Source organism: Miniopterus natalensis, chromosome 13 (genome assembly GCF_054644295.1).
Source record: "Miniopterus natalensis isolate mMinNat1 chromosome 13, mMinNat1.hap1, whole genome shotgun sequence".
Classification (NCBI taxonomy): domain Eukaryota; kingdom Metazoa; phylum Chordata; class Mammalia; order Chiroptera; family Miniopteridae; genus Miniopterus; species Miniopterus natalensis.
In genome coordinates, this window is record NC_142093.1 from 50,876,179 (window position 1) to 50,891,091 (window position 14,913).

At 47.5% G+C, this 14,913-nt stretch overlaps 1 protein-coding gene across 1 annotated transcript in view; it reads right to left on the minus strand.

Moving 5' to 3' along the window:
- The window catches only part of MERTK (MER proto-oncogene, tyrosine kinase), a 92,028-nt gene that overhangs the window by 76,256 nt on the left and 859 nt on the right, over window positions 1–14,913 (minus strand). The gene's annotated exons all lie outside the window — the stretch shown is intronic.

Here is a 14,913-nt window from a genome sequence, read left to right on the forward strand (position 1 = left end):
AACTTGTCTGATGCCCCCGCCACGATCAGAGTCCCTTGGCAGATGAAGATGACGGTGTATACAGGTCCCCCAATGCACTGTGCGGGTCCTGGCCGATGTGGGAGCAAGTGCTGGGATCACCAGGGAGGTGTGTTTTAGACAAGGGACAGAGAATGGCAACACTGGAGCAGGGTAACTGCCGGCCACAAATGAGAGGAAAAAATATTACTTCCAGCCCGTGGCCAAAGAATCTGGGCTCTGGGGAACCTGTCCAGACTGGCCTCCACACCCTCTCCTAGCATGAGCTCCCTTAAGTTCTCCTGAGGATGGATCTGAGCCCAAGCAGCAGCTGCTGCAGTCATGGGTCCCAGAGTAGCAGGTAAAGGGCCTGCGCTAAGCGGCCCCCTGGCCCTGGAGGGCTGGGAAGATGGAGAGTGCAGGCTGGCAGCCGTTTGAGTCCCCTGCCCTCGGGTGTCAGGTGCCCAAATGTGGGTTAAGGGCGGGACTGAAGCGCCAGCCTGTGGCACCTCTGCCCTGCTCTTTCTCAGACAGCAAGATGGGCAGAGGCATGAACCCGACGCCTTGAAGATCAGTCCCAACATCAGTGGGGGGAGAGGGGGAGGGATGTTGGGGGGCACTGCAGGAGTGAGGAGTGTCCCTGAACTCCCAGGGATTCTCTGCTTCCACCCGTGGAGCATATGTGGGCAGGGAGCAGGACAGAGGCCTGGGGGTGGGCGCTGCCCCGTGCCCCCAGCCGGCTGCCTGCCAGGCTTTGCTGCCCAGCAGCCCCTGTAGTGGAGGAGAGAGGCCCTTTCTGGGGTGGATCTGTGGTTTACAGAAAGGCTTGTGGCTCTGGAATCTCATTTATGTCCACACCCTGCCCCCCCCCCCCCCAGGAGAGAGACTATGCCTGGACTGGTGCCCGCCATTCTGGCTGACATTTTCTATTTGCATCATGTCCCTAAGCCACTTCCCTGTCACAGTTTAGGGACTCCTCCCCCACCCCCTCTGGCTTAAGTCAAACTCAGAACAAACAAACTTTCCACTCAGTATTGTTTCACTTTATACAAAAGCCAAGAATTCTCCACTGATAAAGAGCAGCAACAATAATGAATGAGAGAAAACTTTTTAAAAACCTTTAACCTGAGATCACGTGAACCGGTGGCTCCCAAGTTGTAAGTGGTAAACATTAACTTCCGGAGAGATTATGCTCGGTCACCTGGAGTGCACCGGCCTGACCCAGGCCTCATGGGAAGGAGTGGTGGGCTGTGTGTGACAGGGGGTCACAGCTGCCTGGTGGTGGGGGGCTGCCAGTGAGAACCCACTTAGATGTCTGCACAGTGCAGCTGGGGATAAAACACGGTCCTGGCGTCAGATTTGCCACACGAGCCCCAGCACGCACAGGGCTGCCAGATAGAAAAGAACAGGATGCCCCAGTACCCTTGCATTTCAGATAAATTATGACTGTGTGGGATGATATACGGAGTTAAATAAATCTAACTTAGTAGCAGTTTGTAGAAATAGGCCCCGGGAGTTCACTTTTGGCCCTCACAGGCTAGGACAAGAGTGGGTGTGGGGGCACACAGGGACACAGCACACCCATCAAGCCGTCCCACCTCTCCAAGTCCTCACCTGGAGGTGTGAAGTGCTGGGACAGCTGAGCAGAAACTGTAACATCAAATGCTCTCCCACTTCCCCGTGCCCATATGTTGGATCAAAAAAAGAGCAGGGTCCCACCTGGGCCTCTCCCCTGGGCCTCTCCCGGGGCCTCATGCACACACTTCAGCAGTGGGAGTCCCAAGGGCCTCCAAGGGCTTTAGGCAGCCCCTCATCATCCCCTTCAGCCTGAACCCCACTTTTCTGGGCACCTGATATTTTCTTGATAGAAGTGTTTTGCAAAAAAATCTCCACAAGCAGGCTGCAGACCCCAGTCCTTTTTGTGGGGGCACCAATGCAACCAGAAAAGAGAGTTGCAACCAGAAATGGAGAGTTCCAGAACCTGATTCTGACACTCCACCGTCCTCTCCAAGCTCCTCCAAGCTCTCCAACCAGGAGAACACCAGCATCTCCAAGGAAGGGCTTAAAGCTCTGAGCCTGGGCTTCACCACAGCTGGGTACCAGGATTTCAGGTGCAGCTGGGCATGAAGATTTCAGGAAACCTCTTCTAGTGATTCTAACATGCTGCCAGGACCAGATCTCCTGCTCTAGGGGATGAATCAACTCACCTTGGCTGGGGCGCCTGAGGGTCCAGCTTGAGAACCCCCAGGAATAACTGAGGTTTGAATGCACATGGCTTGGGAGTGTGGTGAGCACAAGAACTCAGGGTCAGAGAAGCAAGGTGTATCCCCAGATGAGCCCCACTGAGGCCAGAGGACCTTGTGTAAGTCACCTGTCCATGTGAGACTCTGTATGCTCATTATAAAGTCAGACAGGTGACTCCTACTTGTTTCAGAGGTGAGAGCAAAAGGCTGCACCTAGAACACTGTGCACAATGCTTGCCGTGCACAGACGCACAATAAATGGCAGTTACTACTTCATAACGTGAAACACCGATCTGTCTTATTTCAAAGGTGCCATTAGTCATGAGTGGACTATCAATGCTGAACATATGGAGCCAATTATGCCTTAAGCTATTCAGCCTCTTGCAGTGAAACGAGAATATATGTTTACTTAACCAAGGGTTTTCCTTCTCTCTCCCCTTTGGCAGCACACCAAGTGTCAAGGAAAGGCGCCAAAGAAACACTTTCTGGCCCGGGGCCTGCAGCAGCTTCCCCACTGGGAGTCTGAGGCTGGTTCTCCCCGGGGGCCAGACGCGGCTTTCCCAAGACTCAGGAGTGACTCTCAGACCCCAAGTTTATTTTCTCCACAAACTGAAAGCTTTTCTTCTAATGTCAGGAACAAGACAAGAATGTCTACTCTCATCACACTTATTCAACAAAGTACTGGAGCTCCTAACCAGAGCAATCAGGTAAGAGAAAGAAATAAACAGGCATCCAAATTGGGAATGAAGAAATAAAAGTGTCACTTTTTGCAGATGACATATTCTTTATATAGAAAACCTTAAAAACTCCACCAAAAGCTATTAGAAAAAATAAATAAAGCTGCAGGATACAAAATCAATGTAAAAAAAAAAAAGTCCACTGCATTCCTATATACTAACAATGACATTTCAGAAAAAGAAATGAAAAACAAAATTCCTTTTGCAATTACAACAAAAAGAATAAAATATCTAGGAATAAACTTAAAGGATGTGAAGGACCTAGATACTGAAAACTACAAAGCATTATTAAAAGAGATTGAAAAAGACACAATAAAGTGGAAAGATTTCTTGTTCATGGATTGAAAGAATCGACATAGTTAAATGGCCATATTACCCAAAGCAATATATAGATTTAATGCAATCCCCATGAAAATCCGAATCCAGAGGATATATTTCTATTGATTTTAGCAAGAAAATTGATGTGAAAGGGAAACATAAATTGGTTGCCTTCAGTAAGCTCCCTGACTGGGGATCGAACCTGCAACCTAGGTATGTACCCTGACTGGGAATCAATCCCACAACCTTTTTTGGTGTACAGGGCAACACTCCAACAAACTGAGCCACCCTGCCAGGGCCCAGATGACATTTTTTAAAGAAATAGAACAAAAAATCATCAGATTTGTATGGAATGACAAAACAGCATAAATAGCCAAAGCAAATCTGAGAGAACAAAACAGAGCTAGAGGTATGTATACTCCCTGACTTCAAATTATGTAACAAAACAGGACAATCAAAACAACACTGTATTGGCAGAAAAACACACACACAGACCAATGGAACAGAATCAAGAGCCCAGATATAAACTCACATGTATATGTGCAAATAATTTTTGACAAAGGAGCCAAAAACATACAATAAAGAAAAAAAAGCCTCTTCAATAAATGGTACTGGGAAAACTGGAAAGCCACATGCTAAAAAAATGAAACGGCTAGTTTGTCTCCATACACAAAAATTAACCCAAAATGGATCGAAGACCTAAATGTAAGAATTGAAGCAATGAATTACATAGACGAATGCATAGGTATTAAACATATGGTCCTTGATCTTAGACAAGAGTTTATGAATCTGACCCCAAAGGCAAGGCAAGATAAAGCAAGCAGAAATAAATGAAGGGGACTGCATCAAACTAAAAAGCTTCTGTGCAGCAAAAGAAACCGCCAACCAAACAAAACGGCAGCCAACCGATGGGAGAAGATACCTGCAAACAACAGCTCCGACAAGGGGTTAATATCCAAAATATATTCTAAAAAACGCACACAACTCAACACCAAATAAACAAGCAATCCAATTTAACAAATGGGCAGAGGACCCGAACAGACACCTCTCCCGAGAAGACATGCGGATGGTCAACAGATACCTGCAAACACGCTCGGCCTCACTAGCTATGAGGGAAAGCAAACCAAAACCACACGACACACCATCACAGCCGTGAGGATGAGTGGCCGTTACCAACAAGACGAGCAATAACAAGGGCTGGAGAGGCTGTGGGGGGAAAGGAACACAGTATGGCCACTATGGAAAACAGTATGGGGGTTCCTCAAAACACTGAGACTAGAGTTACCATGTGACCCAGAAACCCTCTTCTGGGCGCATACCTGAAAAATTTGAAAACATTAATTCTCAAAGATATGCACCCCGATGTTCACTGCAGCATTGTTCACAGTGGCCAAGACATGGAAGCAACGAAAGCGTCCTTTGATGGGTGACTGGATAAAGAAATTGCGGTACGTGTACGCAAGGGAATACTACGCAGCCAAGAGAAAGGACGGAACGCTGCCATCTGCGACAGCAGGGATGGACCTGGAGGACATCATGCTCAGCAAAACATGTCAGACAGAAAAAGTTAAGAACCATATGATTTCACTCATATGTGGAATATAAAACTGAAAGCAACAAATGAACAAACATTTGTTTGGCAGCTGAGCCCCTTCCACATTCCTGGCCCTATTTGGCTGCTCCTGAGTTGTATCATTTGTAATCAAACTACAGTCATAAGTGCTTTCCTGAGTTCTGTGAGTTGGTCTAGCAAATTATCAAAGTTGAGTGGGGGAGGACATGGGAACTCCAAAGTTTGTAATTAGCTGGACACTCCATTTGAGCTGGTGCCTTAAGTGGAGGGGTTCTTATGAGATTGAGCCTTTTAGCCTGTGGGGTCGTCACTAACTCTAGTAGTGTCAGAATTGAATGGAATCGTAGTGCACCAGCTGGTGTCTGAATTGGAGAATTGGTTGTTCTTGAAACAACATATTTGGTGTCAGAAAAAAATCACACACACAATTCTTAACAAATCTCAGCAAGTTTGTGTGGGTTTTTTTTGTAGATATAGAAAATGTATTTCTAAAATTTGTGTGGAAAGGCAAAGGAACTGAGATAGCTGAAACAACTCTGGAGAATGAATAAAGTGGGAGAAATCCATCTACACCATCCCAAAACTAATTACATAGCCACAACAGAATCAAATTGTATAGTATTGGCAGAGAAATGTGCACATCAATGAACAGAAAAGAAAACCAGAAATAGACCCACAGAATGTACCCAACTGCTTTTTGGCAACAGTCAAAGGGATTCATTGGAGGAAAGACGGCCTTTTCAACAGACAGTGTGAGAGGATGTCCACAGGCAAAAGAATGAACTCCATGTCCAAAATTAACTCAAAATGGGCTCCAGATTTAAATGTAAAACATAAAGCTATAAAATTAAAAAACAAAATAAAAATGAAACAGAGAAGAAAATCTTCACTTGCAAGAGTTCTTACACTTGACACCAAAAGTATGATTCATAAAAGAAAAAATTGATAAACTGGACGTCATCACAATTAAAAATGCTTGTTCTTCAGAAGAGCCTATTAAGAAGATAAAAAAACAACGACGGGCTGGGATAAATTATTTGCAACCCACGTATCTGACAAACGACCGGTATCTAGAATATTAAAGAACTCTCAAAACTCAATAGTAAGAAATAAACAGCCTAATTAGAAAAAGAGCAGCCCGGCCGGGTGTGGCTCAGCAGTTGAGCGTCGACCTAGGATCCAGGCGATCGGATTCGATTCCGGGTCGGGGTTGTGCAGGAGGCAGCCGATCAATGACCCTCTCATCATTGATGTTTCTGTCTCTCTCTCTCCCTCTCCTTTCCTCTCTCTGAAATCGATAAAGATATATTTAAAGAAAATGAGCAAAGACATGAAGAAATGTTTCACTAAAGATGATGGATACAAATATGCTCCAGGAAAAGTGTTCAACCACAGTGTGATGTCAAGGCACACTTACCAGGGTGGCTAAAATTAACAACAGCGGTGGAGAGGATGGGCCATCACAGGCCGTAACAGTGAGGAGGGAGGCGGGGGGCAGGGTCAGGTGATGTGTGTGAGAGGGCCGATCACACCTGCTGGCTATGAAGATGGAAGAGGGGGCCACGAGCCAAGGAATGGGCAACGTCTGGAAGCCAGAAAAGGCAAGAAAACACACCCTGCCCAACAGCCTCTAAAGAATGTGGCCCTGCCAAAACCTGGATTTCAGCCCAGTGAAACGGGGCCAACTTCTGACTTACACCGCTGTGAGATAACATACTTTGCTGTTTTAAGTTCGTGGTAAATTGTCATGACAGCAAAGGGAAAAGTAATAGAGTATAATTCCACTTACATGGCAGTTTTGAAATGACAAAATTATAGAAATGGAACAAAGATTAGCGACTGCCACTGGTTAGGGAGGTGGTGGGGCCAGAGGGAGGTGGGTGTGGCTACCGACGACACCGGAGGGATCCTGGTGGTGATGGAAGCATTCCGATGTCGACCGTCCATGGAAATAACCTGGCCGTGACATCATGACTATAGTTTTCTAAGATGTTCCCAATGGGGGGGAACTAGGGAAAGGGTGCCCGGGAGCTCTCTATATTACTTCTTGTTAGGAATAGCATGAGAAACTAAAACGATCTCAACGTTATAGGTTTCATTTTCAAAAATCCAACTATGGCCCTGGCCGGTTTGGCTCAGTGGTTAGAGCCTCAGCCCATGGACTGAAGGGTCTCGGGTTCGATTCCGGCCAAGGGCACATGCCTTGGTTGCAGGCTCTACTCTCGTCAGGGTGAGGGTCGGAGGCAACCAATTGATGTGTCTCTCTCAGGTCGATGCGTCTCTCTCTCTCTTTCTTTCTCTCTCTCTCTCTCCTTTCCACTCTGAAAAGCAATGGAAAAAATATCGAGTGAAGATTAAAAAAAATAAAAATAAATGAATCCAACTATGTTGAATATGGTCTACTGGGTAAGAGGCAAAGGACCCAGCACCTGTATTACCCCTCCCTCAACACTCATACTCTGCCAGCCCTTCACCTACACAGTGCCCTCCAATCCTGGGAAGGGAAGGGCATATCCCTGTGCCCAGTTCCTGGGTGAGGAGCCTGCCACTCACAGCGCTAAGTGACCTGCCGGGTCCGCACAGCCCCGCCCGCCTCACCACGTAGCCACGTACAGGCCCAGCTCTGGGGCCCTGGCTTGTGTTGGTTCCAGGGCTGAAGAGAACAGGGCTCAGTGTGCGGGCAGCAAGAGTGAGGGCGGGTGCTGGGTGAGAAGCCTGGGGGACCAGGAGGTGATGCCACGATGGCCTCGGCGTGCTTAAGTTCCCTGAGGAGTATGCCAGACGTGCTAGAATATTCTTGGGAAGAACTGCTTTTGTCCGTATCTTCCACGACAATAACCTGCCTTTAAGATGTGCAGAAGAAAGCCTTTTCTCCACTTTGAACAGCGAATTTGGCAATATATATTGAAGCTGAAAGTGCATGTAGCCTACAACTCAGCATTTCTGCCCCTAATGACTTCCTCTGTCCACAGTGAGACACCCACGGAAGTTCATGGCTATCTTGAGTCAGGTAGTGGTTTTGACACATGTATCTGTCAAACTCATCAAACACAAAACTCAAAATCTGTGCATTTTATTATAGCAAATTAAATCTATGTAAAGAAAGGATTAAAAAGAAGAATGTTCACGGAAATAAAAATTCAGAAAAATCTAAATGCCCAATAAGAGGCAAGTGGGTGTATAAACTATGGTTTAGTCACATATTTGCCTATAAAGATAAATGAACTAGGGCAACACTTCTCGAGCCAGATGAATCTGGCAAACTTAACACGGAGTTAAAAAACAAGCTAAAGAAGAAAGCACGCTACTGCTGCTGGTATCCTGCCCAATGCTCACACCACCTTTCCCTACAAACGGGACTCGATCTCGCTCAGGGCGACAGCTTACCTAGCTAACATACTTGACTTGCCCTCTTTACTTGCAGCTTGGAGTGGCCAGAAAAATGCAAGCACGAGTCTGCAGCATGGGCTTCACAGAAAGTTAAGATCTTCTTGTGTCCTAAAAAGAACAGACTCAGCTGGTATGAAAAGGTCTGTCTTTTGTTTTTCCTGCTTCCTTCTGCTTAGAATCTAAATAAAATGCCCGGCGGTGCAGCAGCCATTCTAAGGCAGTGAGCTCTAACACCAACACGAGAGATGGCAAAGTAAAGTGCCAGGTCGAGCCAGGTCCCTAGCCACATCCTGCAGCCTCTGTCCCAGCCCAGTCTGGCTTCCCTCAGACGGCCTGACTTCTGGTTCAGTGAAGTGAGGATTTGTTACTTGCAGCCAAATGGAAACCCTACCTGTAGAGTGCTGCCGGTACAATTCTGTGTGGTCCAAGGGTAAAGAGATGCCTGGGAATTAAAAGACCTAATGTGGGGCATGGTTTCCTCTGGGAGAGGGGAGAGGGGAGAGGGGAGAGGGGAGAGGGGAGGAGGGGGGACTTCGCCTGTACTGCTGCTAACTGGTTTCTTATGCTGGGTGAATCTTATTAGCATCTATGTCCTTTTCTGTAGCCTAAATATTTTATAACATATTTGAATATAAAAAAAAAGAGTAGGTGAGAAAGGCAAAACATAATGGTAAAAAGAGACAGTCAAGCCTTTCACCTTACTGGCTGGCCCACCAGGTAACAATGGTGGGATTCCTCCCTGAGTGGCTCACGTGAGAGACCTCAACCTTCCTTCCACCTGATTTTCCAAAAATCAGGGTACTTGGCCTGAGGAACCAACCAGCCCCGCAGTTGTCACCCTGGTCCAAGACTTGCCACCTTCTTCGGATAAATGCAACTATCTTATCTATCCCTACTTCACTCAGTGCCAGGTTCCGACGGGGAGGGGGTGTGGGGCTCCCCACCCCTCCTCAAGAATCAGACGCACTGGATTGGTGGAGGGTAACGAGATGTGCAGCCCAAACACTGAGTCCACAGGCCCTGGGCAGGCCTGGGGGTCAGTATCATGGAAAAGCTTCCTCGCCGACTCTCTCCTTGTGCGCCCAATGCTAACATCAAAGCTGGGAGGAGACCGTACATCTCTGGACTCCCAAAGTGGCTATTTTTTTAAACTAACACTTCAGATTTAATGCTAACCCTAATGAGCTTCCTTTTTTTTCTTCCTCCAAAACTTTAAAAGAACATTGTTTTCAGCCACAAATCTGTAAGTCACATGAAAGAGTTGTTAAAAGGCGTACAGGCTGGTTCTCCTTCCTGTGCGGGGGCAGCCAGCCAGGGCACGCGGAGACCCGCCTACAGATGCAGCCCAACTGGGTGCCATGCATATGATCAGCTGGCGGTGCGCACAGTCAGTGGCCAGGCCGGACGGAAAACAACCTCCAGCGAGCTGAGTCGCTGCTCTAACATTCTCCGAGACAGGCTGTCCTAACTTGTAAAAGCGATCATTTTCCCCAACCATAATGAGGCCAGTCTACCGGCAGCTTTAGCAAGCCCGAAGGCTTAAAAGAGCAAAACAATCCCTTCTCCTCAATAAACAAGACTTCCCTTGTGTCTCCCCAGAAACAGGATCGCAGTTAAGGCAAAGTCTAAGGTGTTTACTGTTCCTGAATGTGGAGATCACTGGACACCCCTCCCCGCAAAAAACAGATCTGTCCCATCTGCCTGCTTGTCAGATGCCAACCTGAGACCTCAGTCCTGAGGGTAGGCCCTTCCGCAGGAGCCAGTGCAGGCACTACCCGGAGACCAGAGCCTGCGGGGGCCTTATGTGGCTCGGCAGACGCCAGGCAGCACCTTTGAAGGGAACAATTAAGAAATATCCAAAAGGCGCCACTGAGAACTGAAGCCAAGAAAAAACACAAGAGCAAAGAAGCCCCCCACACTGAGGTGTGAACTGGGCTTTCTCCAGAAGTCCCTCAACTACTCTCAGCTTTTGATAGAACGATTTTCTCATATGACCTGTCCAAACACAAAGTCAACATCTTTTCCCCTCTCTCCCTCCTGCTATCCCCCCAGTCTCTGCTCTTTCCCCACCCCTGCCACCCCCAGGCTCATGGAAAATCCACTTACCATTAAATAAAGAAAGAAGCACTGACAGTGGGTGAAATGGGCAAAAGGGTGAAATACAATGCTTTAGACTTGCGTGTGGGTTTCTCAGGGAAATGTTGACATGATCACCATTTCTTTATCTCTTTAAAGCCCGAGACCTGCGGCCTGGCCCACTGGGTCCTGCTGCGTAACAGAGGCCCAGAGAGTAGGAATGGCACAGCCACCAAGAAGAAAGGCTGCCCAGCTGAGTGGGCTCACAAATGCGGGCAAGACCTGGGCCTTTGCTGCAATCAAGACTCTTCCACAAGTGCAGTTCAACAGGTAAGGTTCAGAAAAGCAAACTCAGGCCTCCTTGGAGGGAGGAAGTGGGGATGGCAGGTCCCCTCAGTACTCCTGCCCACAAGGTCCTGACAGGATTCCCAACCCTTGCCAGGCTGGACACAGAAGGGCCTGAACAAGGAAGGGGTAAAGAGAAGGAACAGGTTCCCTTCCTGTCAGGGGACAGCAAATGCCCAGAGTGCGAGGGTCAGGTCTTCCCTGGGTATACCTGGGAGCTAGCTCACACCTGCCACCAACAGGAAGTATCTGATCAGGAGGGCATCTGGGCACATGACCACTGGGCACATGCATACCAGGCACATACAGACCAGGCACATGCATACCAGGTACAGGCACATCAGGCACACACAGACCAGGTACACACCTGGCACTCACATACCAGGCATGTACATACCAGGCACACACATACCAGGCACATGCACACAGGGCATGAATACACCAGACAGGTACCCAGTGGCTGATGTAAGAAACAAAGCCACATTTTCCATCCACTGCAGCCAGAGGACTTCACTTGAAAAACCTGGTTTTGGCTGGTAAAAATAAATAAATAAGTGAATGAATAAATAAATAAATAAATAAATAAGGAATTATCTGGATGTTTATCCTCAAAAACCAAAAACCAACAGAAGCCACACCCACGTTGGCGCAGTTGCGTGGGAGAGTAGAACAGGAATTGGCCTTCATTCTTAACCTCACAGAGAAGCACATGACACGAAGCTATTCCTGGACAGGGTTGAGTCCAAATCCAGCCAGTGAAGGTAAGGGGGCGGCAGGGCAGGAGTGTTCAGGGCAGGCCAAGTGTGAGTCCTGCAAGGGAACTACCAGGAAACAAAATCCTAAAGAGCACAGCCAGGGCTCAGCACTCAGAGGGAACAGGGGAGGGTGGCCCACAGTTCTGCCCTCACAGTTCAAGGTGCAATTTAGGATACATTTCAGTGAAAAAAAGAATCTTTTCCCCCAACACCATCTGTCCAAGAAAAACAAATATTCCCAAATTTGAGCTCAGCAGAATGGAGGAAGCAGGGCTTACTCCATGCCATTAGCTCACTTCATTTTCCCCACAATTCTGTGAAAAATTAAGAGTCCCACTGGCCAGAGAGGAAACTGAGACGGGCCAAACAGGACAGGAGCAGGCTTGCTGGCTACTCAGATCCTGAGCCATGGCCCGTTAAGTACTTCATTCCAGGTGAACTGCTTTTTTCAGTTTTTATAATAATTAACCTGCACAGCAACCACAGCCTTGTGCTCTGGGTGAAGATTAAATCTGTGACAAAGGGCCAAAGTTAAAGCACTCAGAGCCACCACCTGAGCACTGGGCAACCTGCCCCTCGAGAGGAGCTGCTAAATCTGTGTTTTCAACATTAAAACATCAGCTTTTGACTTTTTTTTCCAGTTGAATTGGTTAAGAGAATATAAAATAGGCTAAGATTGCTATATCGGCCAAAATAGAGTCCAAAAATCTATCTTTGCTCCATATCCTAACTTTTCTAGTACTGAAATGCTTTGGCATCACAGTGACATGAAAGGTGATTCTTCTATCAACCCAGGCTCCCGCCCACCCTGCCCCGAAAAGCGCACAGGAGCTGCAGCAATTCTGTTTCTGGAAAAGTCAGTAGGGAGAGAGACGGGGAGCAGCCCGTGTGAGCCACAGAGGCCTGGCCCTAGACGTTATCCGGGCAGTCACCCGCCGAGCACCTGAGATGGCTCAGCACTGTGCCACCCACCATTGGGTGGTGAGCAAATTAAAAATGGAGAGAGACAGAGACAGAGAGAGACAGAGACAGAGATGTGACTGGCTGGGGAGGGAGGGAAGGCCTCTTCAGGACACCTGAGCTGCAACCCAAACCAGAAGGAGCCAGCAAAAGGAGCCAGCAAGTAGGGGTCTTGGGGAAAGATTCAGCCGGAGCGCATGCCCACCGCAGAAGCGCTGGGAAGGAGACACTGTGACTGAAGCATCCTGAACCAGGGCGAGCAACTGGAAAAGAGTCAACAGGAGTCAGAGTCCCCGCAAACCCTGGGAAGGAATGAAAAGCCACCTGAGGACTCTAAACAAGGGACGACACAGTCAGGCTCATCTTTAAATCCCATTCCGGCTATTACGTGGGAAGCAGCCGTCACTCATGTGTTCACCGCAGGTGAGGAGGGACCCGATTAAACCAAGGCCCGGGCTCAGCTTGTCCACCTGGCAGCATGTTCCCAATTCACAGGCAGCGAAAGAGTCAACCTGTTCAGAACCAACTCCGGCTGCTAACTCACTGGCCCTGCTCCTACGATTACCTGGAAATTATTTCTAAAAATACTATTGAAAAACATCATTATTGTTCATATAAAAAATAAATGTGGCCCAGCCAGGGTGGCTCAGTTGATTGTAGCGTCGTCTTATACAACAAAAAGGGGCGGGTTCGATTCTCCCTCAGGGCACACACCAGGGTTGTGGGCTCAATCCCTGGGTCAGGGTGAGCGAGGGAGGCAACCGATCGATGTTTCGCTCTCTCTCTCCCCCTTCCTCTCTCTAAAAATGAAATTTTAAAAGTGGATCGGAATAACATTCTATAAATTATTTATTTGTGACATATGCCCCGCTTACTTCCAAAAAGCATTTGAAGCTATTGTTATAAAGCCTGAAAGCAACGGGAGAAACTGAAGTTCTCCCTGGGAAAATATTGATGGTATATTGTAACGCATGTTACAGCATTACTTTGGGAGGAACACACCAACATTTACGTGTTTTAAAAGCCCAATTTGTTCTAAAGGTTGAGTTTAGCTACACCCTCAGCCTCGTCATGGGGCAGGTCCTGGAAATGCCCTCACCATTACCCACTTTTATTTCTCCTCTGTCCTCTCCCAGTGCCTAAGAGCCCCCTTTGCCAGGGCTTGCTGCTCACTAGCACCCTCAGCAGACACTGGTCAGACAGGAAGGACTGAAATGCGCCTGGGTCAGCAGATTCACTTCTGCCTGTAGGTGGCTTTGAGGGGTGGTTTTTGTGTGTATGGGGGTTGGAGGATTCCTGGGTTAAAGTGAGGGGTAAATGTTAATTATCCATTCTTCTACAGTGTGGAATCTACACACAGTCCACTGGTCTCTCTCCTGTCTCGGTAAGCAAACCACTTGGACCCACAATGCCCAATATGAAAATCTTAAAACTACACTGAGATTCTAATTGTCATTTTTAATCCCTTTGCACAGCACTCTTACTTCAGCCCTAATTCTGCCAATGAGAATCCCACTCTTTAAGCTTTTCACAAGGAAAGCTCCAACACTATCAGACATCTCCCAGGCAAATTCAAGACAAAAAGCAAAAGGTAGACCAGGAAAAATGGGAGACATTTTTAGTTCTTCCTACGGGTGGATTTTAACAGACCCTTTCATGATTATCTCACTAAAGTGGGCTGTCAGCTAGACACGTTTTTTATTACAGCTTTTTTTAAAACTTAGAAAAAGAACACCATTTTTTAATATCTTACACCAAAACGATTACTCCCATTCCTTTCCCCATACGTTTCACCACATTCACTACCTCCAAGATTACTTACGGCCAGCCCTCACTAGCAGAAAAACATAACAGACGGGCAGATTATGAAAAATGGGTCTGGCAGAAATGCTGAGGAATTTTTGAGGGTTTGGGGGGCGGAGAACAGGCTTGTTTTAGTTCTTTGATGTTTATTTCAAAGAGCCCCAAATTATAAATTGCTTGTATGTAATTTAATGTGCAAGAAGAGGCACAGCTTAAGAATTTTTCATTTGACCAACTGAGCTTTCACCAAAAAACCTCAAAAGGAAAAGTTTTAAGTAAATTGCTTAACTGTAACTTGGTATTCTTAAACAAACACACACACACACACACACACCCCTTTGACTTTAATAGGTGAAAACTACTCAGCCATACTCAGGGTCAAACACTCCCACCCCGCAGGCTGGATGGAAATAGTTTAGCCAAGGAAAAATGCCTGGGATGTGTTTCTTTAGCATACCTTCCCCCACACCCCATTTCTTTGTCTTTTAGGTAAGGCCTGGTTACGTTTCTCCCTGCTACCAGAAGTGGATCTGCGACCAGACTTCTAACCTTTTTATCCCGCACCCTCGAACCAGATGTGGGTGCAGAACCCTCGAGCCAGATGTGGGTGCCCAGCCAGCCCCACGGACCGACCTGCCTGCGCGCCCAGCCAGCGTCTACCCTGGAATACCTGCGCGCACACCTGGCGGGCCCGGGACAACCTAGACCATGTCCAA